Source organism: Muntiacus reevesi, chromosome 1 (genome assembly GCF_963930625.1).
Source record: "Muntiacus reevesi chromosome 1, mMunRee1.1, whole genome shotgun sequence".
Lineage (NCBI taxonomy): Eukaryota > Metazoa > Chordata > Mammalia > Artiodactyla > Cervidae > Muntiacus > Muntiacus reevesi.
Window position 1 is genome coordinate 100586295 of NC_089249.1, and position 19757 is coordinate 100606051.

The following is a 19757-nucleotide window of genomic DNA, read 5'->3' on the forward strand; positions in this document are numbered from 1 at the left end:
GACATAACCAAACTGAACAGATAGTTCAGATGAAAAATTTTCTGAATATTCTAACATTGAATTATTCGAGAAAATGAAGAAGATTGTAAACTTATTCTTAAGGAGGTGACTAATGGAGTTTAGTATCTGATTTAGAGGCCATAGTTGTTTGCATAGGGAGTGATGAATGAAGTAATTCTGAATAAATTCAAGATGCAAGTGACCAAACAAAGATAAATAGAGATATTTTGGTAAAGAGAGATACTTTTACCAAATGTAGAATAAAACAGTGAATATTTTGACTGGTTGGTGGTTTTGTTTATTTGGGGGCTAGAAGAGGAAGGCAATGGGGAAGTAGACATGATAAATTTAGAGATGAATATGAAGTTTAATGAATTTTTTAAAGATAAATTCTTTCCCCAAATGTATGGTAATTTTATAAAACATTCAGCTTTTATTTATTTATTCATTTTTATAATTGAATCTTTTTCTTTATCCTTGTTTTTGAAGTGTCTCCCAGGTGAGAGGGCAAAGATTCATGGTTCATGTATAATTTATTTTCAGAAGTTGTAAAGGAAAACTAGTACTTAAAGACAGTATTCTTAAAACTCACAAGGGAGTTATAGATGTATGTGTCTTAAGGAATATTCAGAAAATTAAAGTTTTATTGTTTGGTGCCATCATTTGGCAGTCCTGCCAGGAAGGCACAACTATGATTTTTCTCCTTCAAATCAGTCTTGTTTTAATAAGACTAAAATATAAACAGAAGAGAGGAGGACTAGATAACTGTAACTAGCTATTTTTGAAAAAGATTACTATAGCAAAATTTTTCTAATATTAATTTAAGTATAATTTAGAGAGCATTCTTGCATTGTACCATCCATCATAGGTACTGAATTTTGAAAAATAAATAATTAAAAACATTTATTATCTTATCTAACTTCATGTCCCATTGTGTTCATCTAGCAGAGTTGCTAAAAGGGAAAGGAAATTGTTTTTCAAATTCAAACACATTTTATGGTAGCAAAAAAACAAATGCACATTATAATGGAAATCTTTGCAAGTATTTTCTTTAATAATCTAAGATCAGTTCACTGAAAAATTAAAACACATTGGTAACTGTGTGTCTTACTAGAAGGAGAGCAAAAATTTGCTAATCTCCTTTCATTTTGGTACACATTCTAAATTTTTTCACATTATCTCATTTAGCTATCACAGGGACTACTTAGGATAGAAATTATTGTTTCAATCATTCAAATGAGGAAACAAATTTTCACAGATTTTATTTGCTGTAGGTCCCTCAGCTAGTAAGTAGTAGGTAGAGTTTGAACTTGGATGATACTTAATTCTATGTCATGTCCAATACACAAATAGAAAATAAAAAAAAAAAAAGACCCTGAAAGGTAATTCCTCAAGCAAGTATTTTAAAATTTTGCCTCTGTACTTATAAATACATCATCCTTTCTCCTGTAATCTTTCAAGACTACATTCTTTATCTCTTATCCTGATTTGATCACTTCCGTTTATTCCAGGATTTTGTTCAAGCATTTTTTTCTCTTCTCTCCTATACATTCAACCCGTCCTTCTTCACTGGATTCTGTGTTAATAGCTGGAAAAATCTGTGTTAACAGCTGAAAAGCTTGAAGCTGACTTGAAACTAAAAATAGAGAAATTGTAACAAGTTTCTTGACCATAAACTTTTCTAACTATTTCCCTATCTCCTTCCCTTTCCAATCAGTTTCTCTACGATTTGGTAAAGAATATGCCATCCATGTGGGACACCCGGATTTGATCCCTGCCTCTGGAAGATTGCCTGGAGAAGGAAATGTCAACCCACTCCAGTATTTCTGCTTGGAGAATCCCAAGTACAGAGGAACCTGGCAGGCTACAGTCCATGGAGTTACAGAGTTAGATCTGACTGAATGACTAACAGTTTCAGTTTTTCTATAATATAAATGACCATCTCTGTGTTCACTTTCTCACTTTCATTATACCCTGAACATTTAAGAGTTTAGTTTTCACTTGCAGCATTCAAATAGAACTAGTTTCTTCGTTGGTATAAAATATGCACTGAATTTTTCAGTTTTATTCTAACTTAACCAGTATATTAGGGAGTCCTTTGTGGCTCAGATGGTAAAGTGTCTGTCTACAATGTGGAAGACCCAGGTTTGATCCCTGGGTTGGGAAGATCCTCTGGAGAAGGAAACGGCAACCCACTCCAGTACTATTGCCTGGAAAATCCCATGGACAGAGGAAACTGACAGGCTACAGTTCATGGGGTCGCAAAGATTCAGACATGACTGAGCAACTTCATTTCAACCAGTATAAAGCACTTGACCCCACTGACTAATTATCTCTTGAATTTTCTCTTTAATTTCTCTCCTACTGATACTGTACCTTAATTATTGCTCCTCTCTTTGATTGTTTTTGGCCTTCTTGTGTCCTGTGGGATCTTAGTTTCCTAACCAGGGATCAAACCCGGGTTCTTTGCAGTGGAAACATGGCATCTTAACCACTTGACAGCAAGGGAAGTTCAAGTCTGATTGTCATTCATTAAGTATTTTCTTCTTCAGGCCATGTATATGTGTTGATATATTTGTTTTTCTCTTTCTGACTTACTTCACTCTGTATAACAGGCTTTAGGTTCATCACTTCACTAGAACTGACTCCAATTCATTCCTTTTTATGGTTGAGTAATATTCCATTATATGCATGTACCATGATTCTTTATCCATTCATCTGTGATGGACATCTAGGTTGCTTCTGTGTCATAGCTAGTGTAAATAGTGTTGCAATGAACAGGGGGATACATGTGTCTTTTTGAATTATGGTTTTCTCAGAGTATATGCCCAATAGTGGGTTTGCTGGGTCATATGGTAGTTTTATCCATAGTTTTTTTTTTTTTTTTTTTTTTTTTTTTTTTAAAGGAATCTCCATTCCATTCTCTATAGTGGCTGTATCCATTTACATTCTTACTAACAGTGCAAGAGTTGTTTGTAGATTTTTCATGATGGCTGTTCTGACTGCTGTGAGGTGATATTTCATTGTAGTATTTGCCTTTCTCTAATAATGAGTGATATTGAGCATCTTTTCATGTGTTTCTTCACACCATATTTTAACACAAAGTGTTCATAATTCTTATTACAATTTTAAGCTTTAATAATTTCATAATTATAAATGATATGAATTGAAAATATTTGAGAGTTTAATTATTTAAATTTCTTTTACATTGCATTTATTGAATTTTAAGTAATAACATTTTAGGTTTTCATTTTAGCTGCTTTGAAGAGGTCAGATATTCACCGAAATGAAAAATATATAATTACAGATTTATTATTTGAAACTCACAAAACTAATTGTTTCACTCTCTGTGGTTAAAGTTGGAAATGCTGACCAAATAGTTTTATGTGAGTTCCATTCTCATTTACCTGTTAGACTCCTTGAAATTCTTCTGTTAGAAGTTATCCAGGCATATAAAAATCAACATGCCCATATCTTTCTTACTTGATTCTTCCTTAAACCAGTTCACCTCAAATCTGTTTCCCTTATTTCAAAGGATAGAATCTATTTATCTAAGCTAGAGATCTTTTTCTCCTTCAACTCTTAATACCCAATAAGACACAAGTTCTGATTACTCTTCTCTTTACACAATTGTATATATCACCTCCTTTGCAGTCAGTAATACTGATGATGTAATTCAGAGACTCATAATAGATTGTCAATATAATTCAGTAGGCTTTAAACTAGTCTTCCTATATTTTATAACTTCTAAATGTCATATTTTAAAATGTGGACAGCATAGTATTAAATATGAATATAAACATATGCACAAACACATACACAATTTATAGACTTTCAAGTTCAGGTAGAGCCTAGTTGGTCAGAACAGACCAACACTGTTGGTCAGAACAGAACAGTGTTCCAACAAAACACTCCTGCACAAGAATGTTAGATTTTTTTTTGAATCATGATTAACTTTATTTGTCACTCTTTATAGACATTGGTCCACTTTTACATAAAAAGTAGGGAGTATCTACTTCCACTTAACTTTCTATGGAATGATTTTGTACTCTAAACCAGAGTAACTTACACAAGGGGAAAAATGACTGAAATCATGCCCCAAGATGTCCCCCAAATGTTTTTCTGTATATGATTACAGGTGTCTGTAACTCCACAAAGCTAGTTCCTTCTTATATCAATGTAGTATGTTTAATACCCACACTTGACCATTCAGATCACCAAACTTTTGGGAGAGATTAAAATAATAGCTATCATCTGTCAATCAGATGCAATTCCAAATCTGAGTGACTATGTAAGCACATTCATAGTTAATAGCTGCTTGAAGTTAAAAACCTTTTCCTGTTTCAGAAATATTTACATTAAGACATTTAGAAATGTTTCATAGTATATAACAGCCCAAATATCACTTTCAACCTGTTCTGTGTAAGGAAGTTAAACATTTCAAATTCGGTGCATTTTCCCAACATAAATAACACAAACTATTCTAAATGTTACTTATGACAGTGCATATTCCCAAATAGTAAATGGAATGAAATTATATTAAATGGTTATATCATCATATTTGAGTATATTATGGAATCTATATCACAAAAGTCACCTCACATCAATACTATATAATTCACTCTAAAAGAACATCACAGGCACACACAAAAGAGAACAAAATTTGATTTTTTATAAATTTCAAGTGTATTATCTAGTTTAAACTACACTAAAAGATTTATTTTAATGAAACAGCCAATTCAAAACCCTCTTTCTTTCCAAGTTTGGCATAAGGAAAGTTCAATCCATTCAAATCTTCTGGTTTGTCATCCTATAAATGATGCTATCATTTCCAGGATCCATGTTCCAAATATTGTAACAGGTGACAATCAGAGTCAAGGCCAAGCTGATCATTGTCCAAAGTACCAGGTTGAAAACCACTGGATATTCAAAATTATATTTATAGGCAAGGTTATAGGGAGTTGAGGGGTCCTTCACTTATTTTGTCTTAAGGATAGTCTTTGGCTTCCTCATAAAGGATGTGTCGAATGATCTGACAATCCCTACTCTACCACTGCATTCCCACCATAGAGACTGTACATGCCATCTGCACGCTTTTGCAGAGCATCAGTAAGGATCTTAGAGGCATCTCTAAATTGTTCAGAGTCTTTCCCATAATTTTCCCAATTTCATCCAGACCTGGTAGCTCCAGTGAGTATAAATCAGGAGAATGATCCTTGGCTTGATGCTTATGTTGGGACAACAAACTTGAAATATCATGCAACACTTGCAGTTCAGAAAGAAAAAGGAGATCAACTTCATTGTTCCTACTCAGAGAATTGAGGGGAAGTGAAGTGAGAGCAGAGGTTTCTTGAAACAGTCGATCATGGAGCTGTCTGAGCATTACTGAGAGATCTTTAAAAACCGAGTTTGCTTTTCCCACCATGTACACTCTTTCCTCACTGGGAGCCAACTGCAAAACCGCCGGAGTTTCTTCAAAAATAAGGAGTGAATGGAATTTGCCACACTGTCAAGACTAAAAGGAACTGCATTCTCCAAAGAAATGACACTGCCTGGGGGGAGAGTAAGCTTGTCCACTCCTTTGACCATCACCATAACAACAGCCTGGGGATGGTGGAGTAGGTTACCTACTGCAAGGCCTGGCTAAGGAAGGTCTTCTTTCACAGAGAAGCCCATGGACAATGCAGCCACGTTTGGGATTCGCTCTCCTAGAATAGGCCAATTTCCATTCCAGAAAACAACAGATCCTGGTGATCTTAATGTACTAAATTTGTCCTCTAAGACATCTGATACAAGTAAGCATAATACTGCTGGCTGAGAACTCTCTGTTTCCTGATGACTTTGACTCCACCCTTCAGGGCCAGGCTTGCAGGGTTACTCTGAGGATCCAATGAGACATCCACGGACTGGGTTTAGAAGAGAGATGGATCAGTTCCTTGTGCTGCCCTAATACTGTACAGTCCAAACAACAGGGAAGATGCACGAGGCAGGACCCAGATGCCAATGATGGAAGCCTCACAAACTTGTGGTTGAGGTCAAGGGCAGTCACAGCCAGATGGTAGGGTCACAAGGAGGTACATCACCGAAGCTTAGGGAGCCAGACACAGCGAGGTCATATAAACCTAAGGGTCCATATAGAAATGACAGTCGTCAAGTTCCATTTGCAGCTTACATCTGGAGTAGAGAAGGCAGATGCCCTCGGGAAGCTGCTGTCGATATTGGCAACACTTTATTTCACTCCGTGCAGGAAACACAAAACAGACACAACTCCCAGTGCCCTCCAAGAGCCGCCGGGTGTATTTGTTGAACGAATGAACTCAGGGTGACTGAAAAGCCTGCTGAATACATGTGTCTCAGCTCCCCACTCTCCTCCCAACTAGATTTTGGGAGCAAGTGGCAGTGAAATCAAATCCTGAAAGAAAGCATCTGCTGCTTAGAAAACGCAAACAGGGAGGCCAGGACCGGCATGAAGGTAAGAGAGTCAGGTTTTGTCCCCACATTGCCCAAGGTATCCTAGTGCAGGTGACTCCTCTTCATTGCTTTTCCTGGGGTTCTGCCAAGACGGTGACAATTTATCCCTGCTTTCTCTGAGGGAGGCTCAGCTTCTCCACAAATGTCAACCAGCCTGATCCCTTTCCTGGCTGCACTTGGAATCACCTGTGGAGCTTTAAAAGCTGCTGATGCCTCTAGAATAGTAGATTTTTAAAAAATACATTTTTATGAAGATGAGTTACATTGATCAAGTGTTCATTGTTCTCTGGAAGTTGTCTTTGATAGCAGCACTAATGACACTTGTTTTACTTGGAGTGTGAACTTTACTGTCTTCAGTGGAGTCTAAATTTCTTTAGGGAGGGCCCATTTTATATTTATTTTCTTATTCCTACCACCTTATATGATATTTACTGTTATATAACTATTTAACTGTTCAAAAATGAATGGGAGGATAAGTAAATGAGCATAGATATTAATAAAGGAACAAATAAATGACTATCAAAATGTTTAGGAAATACTTTTCAATACCAGCGCAGCCATCAGAAGATAGTTTACATGGTACTTTTCAACTTTTCGTTGATTTCTACATGGCACATTCTGTCAATACCATAAACATAAGTTGCTTTTGGTACTTTGTTGATTCATTAAGTAAAATATTTTATTCCCAGTGGATTTTTAAAAGAGCATAAAGGTGTTAACTAAGATAGAAGATGTGAATTTCTCATTAAGAAGCATTGGGCACTTTCAACATGTAAGTAAACAATTTTTATAAAATTAGAGTTAAATCATTTGAAAAAGAAATTGGAACTTAATATGATGTACATGGGGATTCCCTGGTAGCTCAGCTAGTAAAGAATCCCCTCTGCAATGTAGGAGACCCAGGTTCAATTCCTGGGTCAGGAAGATCTGCTGGAGAAGGGATAGGCTCCCCACTCCAGTATTCTTGGGCTTCCCTGATGGTCAGCTGGTAAAGAATCCACCTGTAATACAGGAGACATGGATTGAATCTCTAGGTTGGGAAGATCCCCTGGAAAAGGGAACGGGCTACCCACTCCAGTATTCTGGCCTGGAGAATTCCATGGACTGTGTAGCCCATGAGGCAGCAAAGAATCCGACACGACTGAGCAACTTTCACTTTTCACGATGTACATGGTCCATAGAACCCACTTTGATGCTGTTCTGATTAGACTGCCTGGCTGTGGTCCTGTTGATGGGTGGCAACTTGATTGGTTGCTGTGTGATAGACTTTGGTTGCTGAGTGATAGACTTTGTAATGTTCAACTCTGCCAGTCAGTCATACAACTGGAGATAAAAATAAATTCAGGACCCTATTTAGCTCTGTGACCTTCACTGGTAATGAATCCTATAGTCTCATTAGTTGCAATTTAAAGCTTTTTAAAATTAATTGCCTTTTCTTTAATGAAGTTTTTGCTTGCTTGGAAATCAGAACAATGGTAAATACGTCAACAAACTTAACAAAAATTTATTACAGGCTAGCTGTGACCTTGAAGAGGCTTTTTTGTTTTCAATTGTAATGGCATGTATTATATAGAATGCATAGGAAGGGCTTTATTTTAATTATTATAATCATTCTTTATATGCTAAAAACTTATTATATTGCAATCTTGTGTACTTCACAATGATACATTAAAATCTCTTCTAAAATCACTTATGCTCATATTCAGGATTTTACATTTTCATTTGTTTAGCTTATTTGGCCATGTGATTGTCATATTGCTCCAGGCACAGAAGCAACCACTCTGACACTAATGTTTTTTAAACTACATTACATTATACATATGCCTAACAGAAGTATGAATCAATGCCAGCATTGCAAAGGAAAAAAATTCATGAAATGTAGTGTTACATAGAAGAATAATTTACTCTGGTGGAAACCAGGGTTTTAATTTCCATAGTTTGAACTTTTATTTTTACCTCTGCACAAAAACAAGTTGAAATATTTATTCATTGGGTCAATTACATAGTGTGTGGATATAGATAAAGATAGTCATAATTTTTTTCAGCCAGAGTTTGTGTCTTTGGGTATGGGCTATTCTATAGCTGCTAGATTATTATGTTTCATAATTATGTTGGGACATATTTTTTCTCTTTAACTGCAGAAGGCATTCACTTCATTATTCAGAGTGCATATACCTGGGTTGTTTTTATGAGAGTAAGATGAATTTTCAATGCATCATTCATAAACCAGAGTTACCAAAATATCACCTCTTTATAGCTATGAAATGAGATAAACTTTAGGATGAATTTAAAACTTCAGTGTATGAAAAAGTCTCTGTGTCTCACTGGGTCATTATAATAATTAAATGAAAAAAATGTCTCTGAAGCAATTAAGACAATGCTAACTCAGATAATCAATGTATTAGGAAGTCCAATAAAATTATTTGTATAGTGAAATAATGTTGATAAAATATGTCCCCCTTCTTAACCAAAAATATAATTTTTATAAAAATATTCTATTAAGTCTGGATCAATTTGGGACTTCCTTGGTGGTACAGTGGATAAAGGTCCATGTGCCAATGCAGGGGACACGGTTCAGTCCCTGGGCCAGGAAGATTCCACATGCCACGGGGCAACTAAGCCCACGTGCCACAGCTCCTGAGCCCGTGCTCTAGAGCCCATGCCCTGCAATAAGACAGTAACTCCCACTCATGGCAACTGGAGAAAGCCTAACACAGCGACAAAGACCCAATACAGCCAAAAATGAAATCTAGAGAATTTGAAAGTCAGAATAAAAGCATACAATTAACTGGACATTAATATACAGATAAATCATCTAGTTGGATTCCCCCCCGCCACTGGCTCAACATATCCCAAGTTATCTATGAACTCATTTATTTACCTTTAAATGGCTTGCCATTGAAAATATTTCTATATATCCATTTGCTGAAAAAAGTTATCAAATACCATCACTTTCAATTTCAGTCCCAATATTAAAACATTAGTACTTAAAAAAAGAAAGAAAACTACTAAACTTTCAGGGTATTTAAGCTACAGAGAACTTCAGGAATATTCAACTCTTCCTTCCCATTTTAGTACGAGGAAATTGAGGTAGAGTGGCATCGGTGGTATATATAATATCTCTTGCTTATTCAAATTTTAGTACACTTTAATCAGTGCTATAAATAGATATGGACATTTTCAGAAGCAGACACTCTTTTTTCAATAGGTAGAAAGGAGGGAAAGAAGTGAGGGAAGAGAAAAATAGGTCTAGAAGATGGGAGAAAAACAAATGGAATTACAAAGCCAATCACATAAGGCAAGGAGAGAAAGGAGCTATGTGTGTTCTGGTCCCAGAATACATTTACCCAGGAAGCTCAGAATATCACAACATTCAGACTTAGATGTGCATTTTAAAGCAGGCTATGAGTTTTAAAAAGTTGCAAATGACACCATATTCTTGCATGTGAAAGATGCCTAGCAAAACAAACCAAGAAGCAAACTTCTATTCTCTGTGTGAAAAAGACTTCTAGGTAGTGGTGTTTTTTTGTTTCATTAGTCGTAATCCATATCAGTATTTTATTGTTTACAACAATTGAGATGTTTTATTTTAATAATTAAGAGTGTATAAAATAAACGTCAGCAGAGCATTGGTATTTACACACTCCTTAAAACATTCAGTTCAGTTACTCAGTTTTGTCTGACTCTGCAAACCCATGGACTGCAGCATGCCAGGCCTCCCTGTCCATTACCAACTGGGAGTCTACTCAAATTCATGTCCATCAAGTCAGTATTGCCATCCAACCATCTCATTCTCTGCTGTCCCCTTCTTCTCCTGCCTTCAATCTTTCCCAGCATCAGGGTCTCTTCCAGTGAGTCTGTTCTTTGCATCAGGGTGCCAAATTATTGGAGTTTCAGCTTCAGCATCAGTCGTTCCAATGAACACTCAGGACTGATTTATTTTAGGATGGACTGATTGCATCTCCTTGCAGTCCAAGGGCCTCTCAAGAGTCTTCAACACCAGTTCAAAAGCATCACTTCTTCGCCACTCAGCTTTTTTTAAGGTCCAACTCTTACATCCATGCATAACTACTGGAAAAACCATAGTTTTGACTAGACAGACCTTTGTTGGCAAAGAAATGTCTCTGGTTTTTAATATGCATCTACATTTGTTATAGCTTTTCCTCCAAGGACCAAACATCTTTTAATTTTGTGGCTGCAGTCACCATCTGCAGTGATTTTGGAGCCCCCCAAAATAGTCTGTCACTGTTTCCATTGTTTCCCCATCTACTTGCCATGAAATGATAGGACAAGATGCCATGATCTTAGTTTTTCGAACACTGAATTTTAAGCCAGCTTTTTCACGTTCTTCTTTCACTTTCATCACAAGACACTTCAGTTCTTCTTCACTTTCTGCCGTAAGGGTGGTGTCATCTGCATATCTGAGGTTATTGATATTTGTCCCGGAAATCTTGATTCCAGCTTGTGTTTCAACCAGCCCCACATTTTATATGATGTACTCTGCATGTAAGTTAAATAAACAGGGTGACAATATAGAGCCTTGACATACTCCTTTCCCAATTTGGAACCAGTCTGTTGTTCCATGTCTGGTTCTAACTGTTGCTTCTTGACCTGCATACAGATTTTTCAGGAGGCAGGTAACATGATCTGGTATTCCCATCTCTTGAAGAATTTTCCACAGTTTGTCATGATCCACACTGTCAAAGGCTTTGGCATAGTCAATAAAGCAGAAATAGATGTTTTTTCTGAAATTCTCTTGCTTTTTCAATGATCCAACAGATGTTGGCAATTTAATCTCTGATTGCTTTGCCTTTTCTAAATCCATTTTGAACATCTGGAAGTTCACGATTCATGTACTATTGAAGCCTGCCTTGGAGAATTTTGCTACTGTATGAAATGAGGGCAGTTGTGCAGTAGTTTGAACATTCTTTGGCATTAAAATGGTTAATTTTTTGATGATAGGGATTTTCCTCAACAAACATATAGAAATCACTGTGCCTTCAATTCCATTAGCCATGCTGTACCTTTCAAGACAGCTTTGTTAGCATCATTGACAAGCTTTCTAGAATTTGAATCCTGGCTTAGGCATGTGGAATTACTGCATTCTTTCTTGTCATGTTTTGTGATGACTTTTGTCCTAAGCTCTTTTGGTGTATGCAAAGAGAATGGACTTAGAGCAGCTAGCCAGAAATTCACAGATTTCTTTTGTGAGGGATGATGAGGTACTCACTGGTCCAATCACATCTTTTATTTTTTGTTGAAGTTCAGTTGATTTACAGTATGGTATTAGTTTCACGTGTAAAGCAAAGTGACTTGGTGATGTGGATAAATATGTATATATTCTTACTTATTTGAAAATTCTTTTTCATTAAAGCTTATTACAAGATATTGAATATAGTCCCTTCTGCTATACACTGTATCTAGTCTTGTTTTATGTATGATAGTAGGCATCTGTTAAACTGATACTCCCAATTTACTCCTTCCATCCTCTTCCCCTTGGTACCCATAAGTTTGTCTGTGAGTCTGTTTCTTTTTTGTAAATAAGTTCATTTGTACTATATTTTAGATTCCACATATAAGTGATATCATATCTTATTTGTCTTTGTCTGACTTACTTCATTTAGTATGATAACTTCTAAGGCTATCCATGTTACTTCAAATGGCATTATTTCATTCTTTTTATGACTGAGTAGTGTTCTATCATGTGTGTGTGTATTAAATAAGGTACTATATATACCACATCTTTTGACTGACAGTTTTGCTTCCACATCTTGGCTATTGTAAATAGTATTGCTGTGAGCACTGGGGTACATGTATCCCATTTTGAATTAGGGCTTTCATATTTTTCAGATATATGCTTAGGAGTGGGATTAGAGGATTATACAGCAATTCTGTTTTTAGTTTTTTAAGGACCTTCGATAGTGTTTTCCATGGTAGTGGCTCCAATTTGCATTCCTGCTAGCAGTGTAGGAGGGTTTCCTTTTTTCCTCATGTTCTCTACCATTTATTATTTATAGACTCTTTGATGGTGGCTATCTGACCACATTAGGTGATATCTCATTGTAGTTTTTATTTGCATTTGTCTAATAATTAGTGATGTTGACCATTTTATCATGTGCCTGTTGACCGTCTATATGTCTTTTGAGAAATGTCAATTTAGGGCTTCTGCTCTTTTTTTTGGATTAGGTTTTTGCTTTCCTGCTATTAAATTATATGACCTGTTGGTGTATCTTTTAAATTAAAAGCCCTTTCAGTCACATAATTTACAAATATTTTCTCCAGCTCATAGGTTTTCTTTTCAGTTTGTTTATAATGTCCTTTGAGCTTCCCCTGTGGCTCAGCTGGTAAAGAATCCACCTGTAATGTGGGAGGCCTGGGTTTGATTCTTGGGTTGGGAAGATCCCCTGGAGAAGGGAAAGGCTACGCACTCCAGTATTCTGGCTTGGAGAATTCCATGGACTGTATAGTCCATGGGGTCACAAAGAGTCAGACACAAAGTCGGACTGAGCGACTTTCACTTCATTTCATGATGTTCTTTGCTCTGCAAAGAGGAGGAGGTAACCTAAAAAAGTCAAAAATTTTTGCATGTATTTCCTGGTTTTGGCCAGATTCTGTATGGGATGTGTTCATTTCTTCTCTTCTGCAGCCATTCACAGTTTAGTTCAGTTCAGTCACTCAGCCGTGTCTGATTCTTTGCGACCCCATGAACTGCAGCACGCCAGGCCTCCCTGTCCATCACCAAATCCTAAACCATGTCCATTGAGTCGGTGATGCCATCCAACCATCTCATCCTCTGTCGTTCCCTTCTCCTCCTGCCCTCAATCTTTCCCAGCATCAGGGTCTTTTCAAATGAGTCAGCTCTTCGCATCAGGTGGCCAAAGTATTGGAGTTTCAGCTTTAACATCACTCCTTCCAATGAACACCCAGGACTGATCTCCTCTAGGATGGACAGGCTGGATCTCCTTGCAGACCAAGGAACTCTCAAGAGTCTTCTCCAACACCATAGTTCAAAAGCGTCAATTGTTCAGAGCTCATCTTTCTTTATAGTCCAAATCTCACATCCATACACGACTACTAGAAAAACCATAGCCTTGACAAGATAGACCTTTGTTGGCAAGGTAATGTCTCTGCTTTTTAATATGCTGTCTAGGTTGGTCATAACTTTCCTTCCAAGGAGCATATGCTGCCTAGGTTGGCCATAACTTTCCTTCCAAGGAGCAAGGGTCTTTTAATTTCATGGCTGCAATCACCAACCACAGTGATTTTGGAGCCCAGGAAAATAGTCAGCCACTGTTTCCCCATCTATTTGCCATGAACTGCTAGGACCGGATGCCATTATCTTAGTTTTCTGAATGTTGAGCTTTAAGCCAACATTTTCACTCTCTTCTTTCACTTACATCAAGAGGCTCTTTATTTCTTCTTCATATTCTGCCATAAGGGTGGTGTCATCTGCATATCTGAGGTTATTGATAATTCTCCCAGAAATCTTGATTCCAGCTTGTGCTTCAACCAGACCAGCATTTCTCATGATGTACTTTGCATATACGTTAAATAAGCAGGGTGACAATATACAGCCTTGATGTACTCCTTTTCCTATCTGGAACCAGTCTGTTGTTCCATGTCCAGTTCTAACTGTTGCTTCCTGACCTGTATACAGGTTTCTCAAGAGGCAGGTCAGGTGGCCTGGTATTCCCACCTCTTTCAGAATTTTCCACAGTTTATTGTGATCCACACAGTCAAAGGCTTTGGCATAGTAAATAAAGCAGAAATAGATGTTTTTCTGGGACTCTCTTGCTTTTTTGATGATCCAGCAGATGTTGGCAATTTAATCTCTGGTTCATCTGGCTCTTCTAAAACCAGCCTGAACATCTGCAAGTTCACAGTTCACAAATTGCTGAAGGCTGGCTTGGAGAATTTTGAGCATTACTTTACTAGCGTGTGAGATGAGTGGAATTGTGCTGTAGTTTGAGCATTCTTTGGCATTGCCTTTCCTTGGGATTGGAATGAAAACTGACCTTTTCCAGTTCTGTGGCCACTGCTGGGTTTTCCAAATTTGCTGGCATATTGAGTGCAGCACTTTCACAGCATCGGCCCTTTTGTTAGGCTGGATCAAAACATTTCTTGTGAGCTGAACAAACATATTGTTCAGGCACGGAAAGGAGGGTCCCTGGAGACGGACCACTGTGTATTCTCTAAACTATAGCCAATGTTCCTTTGGTCTAGTGATTAACTAGTAGCAAAAAGCAACAGAATACAAAAGTTAAAGAAATATCTTATATGGTGTCAGATTATTCTTACCTATTATTGCTGTGCAATTTTCTGGCATATAAAATAGTGTTTTGCTTTTTTTTTTTGTAGCATAAATATTTGCCAACTTTGGTACAATAACTCATATACTTCATCTAGAGAACTCATCTATTCTGGGTCAAAGAACATTTAAGTAATGCAAGAAAGTATTTTCACTGTTCTCCAGATCCTTCACTTCTCTTATTCCCTTGGGTGCTTCAGTTCTTTACATCAGTACAAACTTTGAGAGAAGATAAGATTTCTAGTTTTAATGAATCTAATTAGAAAATCTGGATCTTTGTATACTCAGGATTCCTCCAAAAGTTTAAAAGTATTATTTATGACATTGTTAAAAACAGCAAATTAAATTTGACACTAAACACTTCCTATGAGGCTAAAACAGTACCAGGGCTTCCCTGGTGGCTCAGATGATAAAGAATCCACCTGCAATGCAGGAGACCTGGGTTGAATCCCTGGGTTGGGAAGATCCCCTCGAGGAGGGAATGGCAACTCACTCCAGTATTCTTTCCTGTGGTCTCTTTAAAATGGCCAGGTATTATCATAGCCCCTTTTGAGGAATTTTGTTTGTATAATCATTTCTTTCTCAATGCTGCATAGATATTTAATACAAAAATTCATATATCCAGTTGCATAATTTAAATTAGTCAAAAGTAGATATTTAGTGAGATATCTGTTGAGTTATCTAGTGAGATATCTCTACTAGAGAACCTATAGTAAGACTAAATACTGCAGTTGAACATGCACTCAATAACTGATCCTGTTCAGTTAAACACAATGTAGAAACAATCATCTCATATTTAAAACAGTAAATAAAAGAGGGCTTACAGTTTCTATACTATTGATAATATTTACTCATCAATTTAAATAGAAAATTGTGTTAGCATTCTATGCTAAAATAACTTTGGTCATGCATTTGACATGTCCTAGATTATACGGATTGAAGGTTGAGGGCTCTTACTATGTTAAGTTAATTGAACACCCACATCAAGGTCTTTTCCATTTTTAGGCCTTTAGACCTGCTTTTCCTCTGGCAGAAATACTCTTCCACTTATCTTCACCTATGCCTCCTTTTGAATGTCAAGAATAGATTTAGTAAATATAAGGTCTGAAAATCTTACTTAGCTAAAGTATCTTCCTCTCTTCAGTCATAAAGTCACTCTGTGTTCATGTTAGTGTTTATTGGACCTGAAATTAACTTACTTATTCAGTTGTTCATATTTTTTTTTCTCTCTCTTCCCAATAAAATGTTAGCTCCTGGAAATCAGAGAGTTTATGTAGTTTGTTTCCAGTTAAATTTTCCCAATACCTAAAATAAGATTAGATACACAATAAACAAATAAAATAGAAAAATACATAAACTCTTTTGTGGAGTTTTCTGGAGTTTCATGTATTATCTTATGTTAAGTATTTTTCATATGCTGATATGACACAAATTTGATAGTCTTTCTAAGATGGAATTCATTCATCGTCAATGAAAGGAGGCTACGAGAATACCTATAGATAATACGAGTACTCAGTTTTGTTATTACTGAAGCACCTATGCATGAAATCATTTCAAGTTCCAATTTTTTCACCCAAAAGGCTTGCAGTCAGAAATACACTTTCATAATATTATTATACCATTTACAATGCATTGACTGTTTGCTTCAGTTACCAACCATTTTCTTTCCTTGGTAAATGCTGGATTTAACTGTGAACTATTTTAGAAAATATGACCATTCAGACACATCCCAAGACATTCTGATTCAATATGTCTTGGTTGGGACTGAGTGTCTATATTTTAAAATTGCACATGTGACTCATGGAGACTACTGCACTAGACATTATTTTTCTTTATTCATTTGAATAAAGATATTTTTCTTTATTCATGTTTTAGAGTGGATTAAAATAGTAAAAATGGAAAAAATGAAATGATATGTAAATAAAGTGAATAGTGATGGAATATAAATTAAGCAGTTCACACACTGGTAAATTATCCCTTGAATAAAAGGTAGTTAATTGACTTTGCTACTTTTTTTTTTTTGGCGTGTCTCCTACTTTCCTAGTCCTTTGTACTATATAGAAAATACTAGGAATCAGTGACAAAGAGAAGAGAGAGGGAAAAAATGAAAGACCGTATCAGTGAATTAACTGGTGTCAATGAATGCTTCTCTTTGGCAGTGAAATATATTTCTTACTTTGTGTTCCAGTAAACTCACAGTTTCCAAAATTGAATTTAAAAGTCATTGAACTAATTTCTTCTTTGGTAATAAGACCCTGCTGTGTTCCCAGTTAATTTACTTGATTATTTTATAATGAAGGCTAGGAGTCCTTTTCTTTCAAATTTATTTCTATGTGCAAATACTATAATTTCAGAAGGGTACTTAAAACATAGAAAAAACTTGCTTATTCATTCATTTACTTTAGCCTAAAGGAATAATCTTAATATTCTTATTTATCTAAAGTAAAATTAATGTTAAATATCCTGAGACATATAATGAGAACTTGGCTCAAGTTTCCCATATTTTCACCCTCCCTCCCCTCAGAATCTCACTTGGGTAAATTCACTTGTGTAAATTCACTAAATAGTTTTCCACTGCCAAACTGATCTATTATGCTTTGGTTGTAAACCAGTATTTTATTTTCCCTGTAATATATGCATAGAAACCTTGCAATTGTGCCATGTTAATTTTCCATACACATGACTTCACCCAACTCTTTTTATTTAACATTCCTTATTCATTAGTGTTTGAAAGAGAGAAATGCATAGTTAGAGAGGAAGAAAGTAGCAGACATGAAGAGCATTTCAGTAAATTTCACTATCTTGAATCAAAATAATTCTGCCCATTCGGGTTAATGTATTTCTATCCCATGTTTTTGAAAATTTAGGTTATTCCCACTTTGTTACTCTTTTGTAAACCAAAATATTTTAGCTTTAAAAAATTTGTTTTAGAAATAATTCACTTCTTTTCTATAGAAAGTTTAAAATGTTGATTTTTTTTTTCTCTCTGGGTTATCCCTACTAAGAGTTTAGATTCTCTTAAGCAAATGTTTATTGTCCTTTTGTGTACCTAGCAACATACTAAATAATTAATATGCAGTAATGAATATAATGAAGTCCCTCTCCCAAAGAAACTTACCTATAAGTGAGAAATATAGATATGTAAACACATTAATTCAGTTCAATAGAATGTTTAAAAAAGATATATGTTCATATAACGTAGAGGCAGAGAAGTAGAAGGGAAGCTAGTTAATGTTGAAGTTAACTAGTTAATTTCTTCAACTAGAATGTTGAGGAAATGAATGAGCAAGAAGAAAGCAAAGAACTTATAAATAGTCAGAAAATAAATAATCATGGAGAAATGATGAGATAAGAGAAGACATGTGCCATACAAGTGAATGAGGAAAGAGTTTTAATGAAGGGGGATATAGATCAATAGGGTCAAATATATAGAGAATTTCTGCATGACAGGAATGTCTAGATTCTTAGCTTTTGGCAATATAAATGCAATGGATAACTCTTTACAACCTAAAGAACAATCTCCCAAATGGTGGAGAGAGACATCATGTTCCAAGTTAGGGAAAAAGTAAGACATTAGAGGTAAAATGTAGGATCATAGATGTTGACTAATCTTTCAAAAAGCTGAGTCAACCCATGGATGATATTCTTTTTCTTAAGGCTGAGACTCAGAATCCAGAGTCTATCATGCTTCAGGAGAAATTACATTGTAATTCCCTCCTGAAATGGTCTCCAAACTTCAATGAAAATATTTATGTACATAAGTGGATTGTTTTGATGGTCTTGGGGAAGGAAGGAGGGGATAATGAGAAAGGAGAGAGCTCTTTGCTGCCTCACATGGGGAGAGAGCATCCCTCTATCATGTTAATTAGCAACCCAAGATCCAGAGGAAGGAAAGAGTTTGTCTGCAGCAGAGTTTAGGGCAGCAGGAAAGGATTCCTGATCCAGAAGGAGGGGAAACCTTTAAGACAAACAGCAAATAAAATGATTTGCTTTATTTATTATTTTTTTTTTTTATTAGTTGGAGGCTAATTACTTCACAACATTTCAGTGGGTTTTGTCATACATGGACATGAATCAGCCATAGAGTTACACGTATTCCCCATCCATATTCAGTCATTAAGTTGGATCTGACACTTGGGGATCCCATGGACTACATCGCACCAGGATTCCTTGTCCTTCACTGTAACTGAAGTTAACTCAAACTCGTGTCCATTGTGTCAATGATGCCATCCAACTATCTTATACTCTGCTGCTCCCTTCTCCTTTTGCCTTCGATCTTTCCCAGAATCAGGGTCTTTTCCAATAAGTCAGCTTTTTGCATCAGATGGCCAAAGTATTGGAGGTTCAACATCAGTCCTTCCAGCGAATATTCAGGGTTGATTTCATTTAGAATTGACTGGTTGGATCTTCTTGCAGTCCAAGGGAAACTTGAGAATCTTCCAGCACCGCAATTTGAAAACATCAGTTCTTTGGTGCTCAGCTTTGTTTATAGTTCAACTCTCACATCCGTACATGGCTACTGGAAAAACCATAGCTTTCACTAGATGAACCTTTGTCAGCAAAGTAATGTCTCTGTTTTTTAATATGCTGCCTAGATCTGCCATAGCTTTTCTTGAAAGGAGTGAATGTCTGTTAATTTCTTGTCTGCAGTCACCATCTGCAGTGATTTTAGAGTCCACGAAAATAAAATCTGCCATTGTTTCCACATTTCCCCCTTCTATTTGCCATGAAGTGATGGGACTAGATGCCATGATCTTCATTTTTTGAATGTTGAGTTTTAAGCCAGCTTTTTCACTGTCCTCTTTCACACTCATCAAGAGGCTGTTTAATTCCTCTTTACTTTCTGCCAGGAGAGTGGTATCATTTGCATATCTGAGCTTGTTGATATTTCTCCCAGTAATCTTGATTCCAACTTGTGCTTCATCCAGCCTGGCATTCCACATGAGGTACTATTCATAGAAGTTAAGTAAGCTGGGTG

The 19757-nt window shown here is 36.3% G+C and overlaps 1 pseudogene; it reads right to left on the reverse strand.

Moving 5' to 3' along the window:
- Positions 1-4779: 4779 nt before the first annotated feature.
- On the reverse strand, positions 4780-7088 carry LOC136145667 (renin receptor pseudogene; annotated as a pseudogene).
- Positions 7089-19757: the final 12669 nt, after the last annotated feature.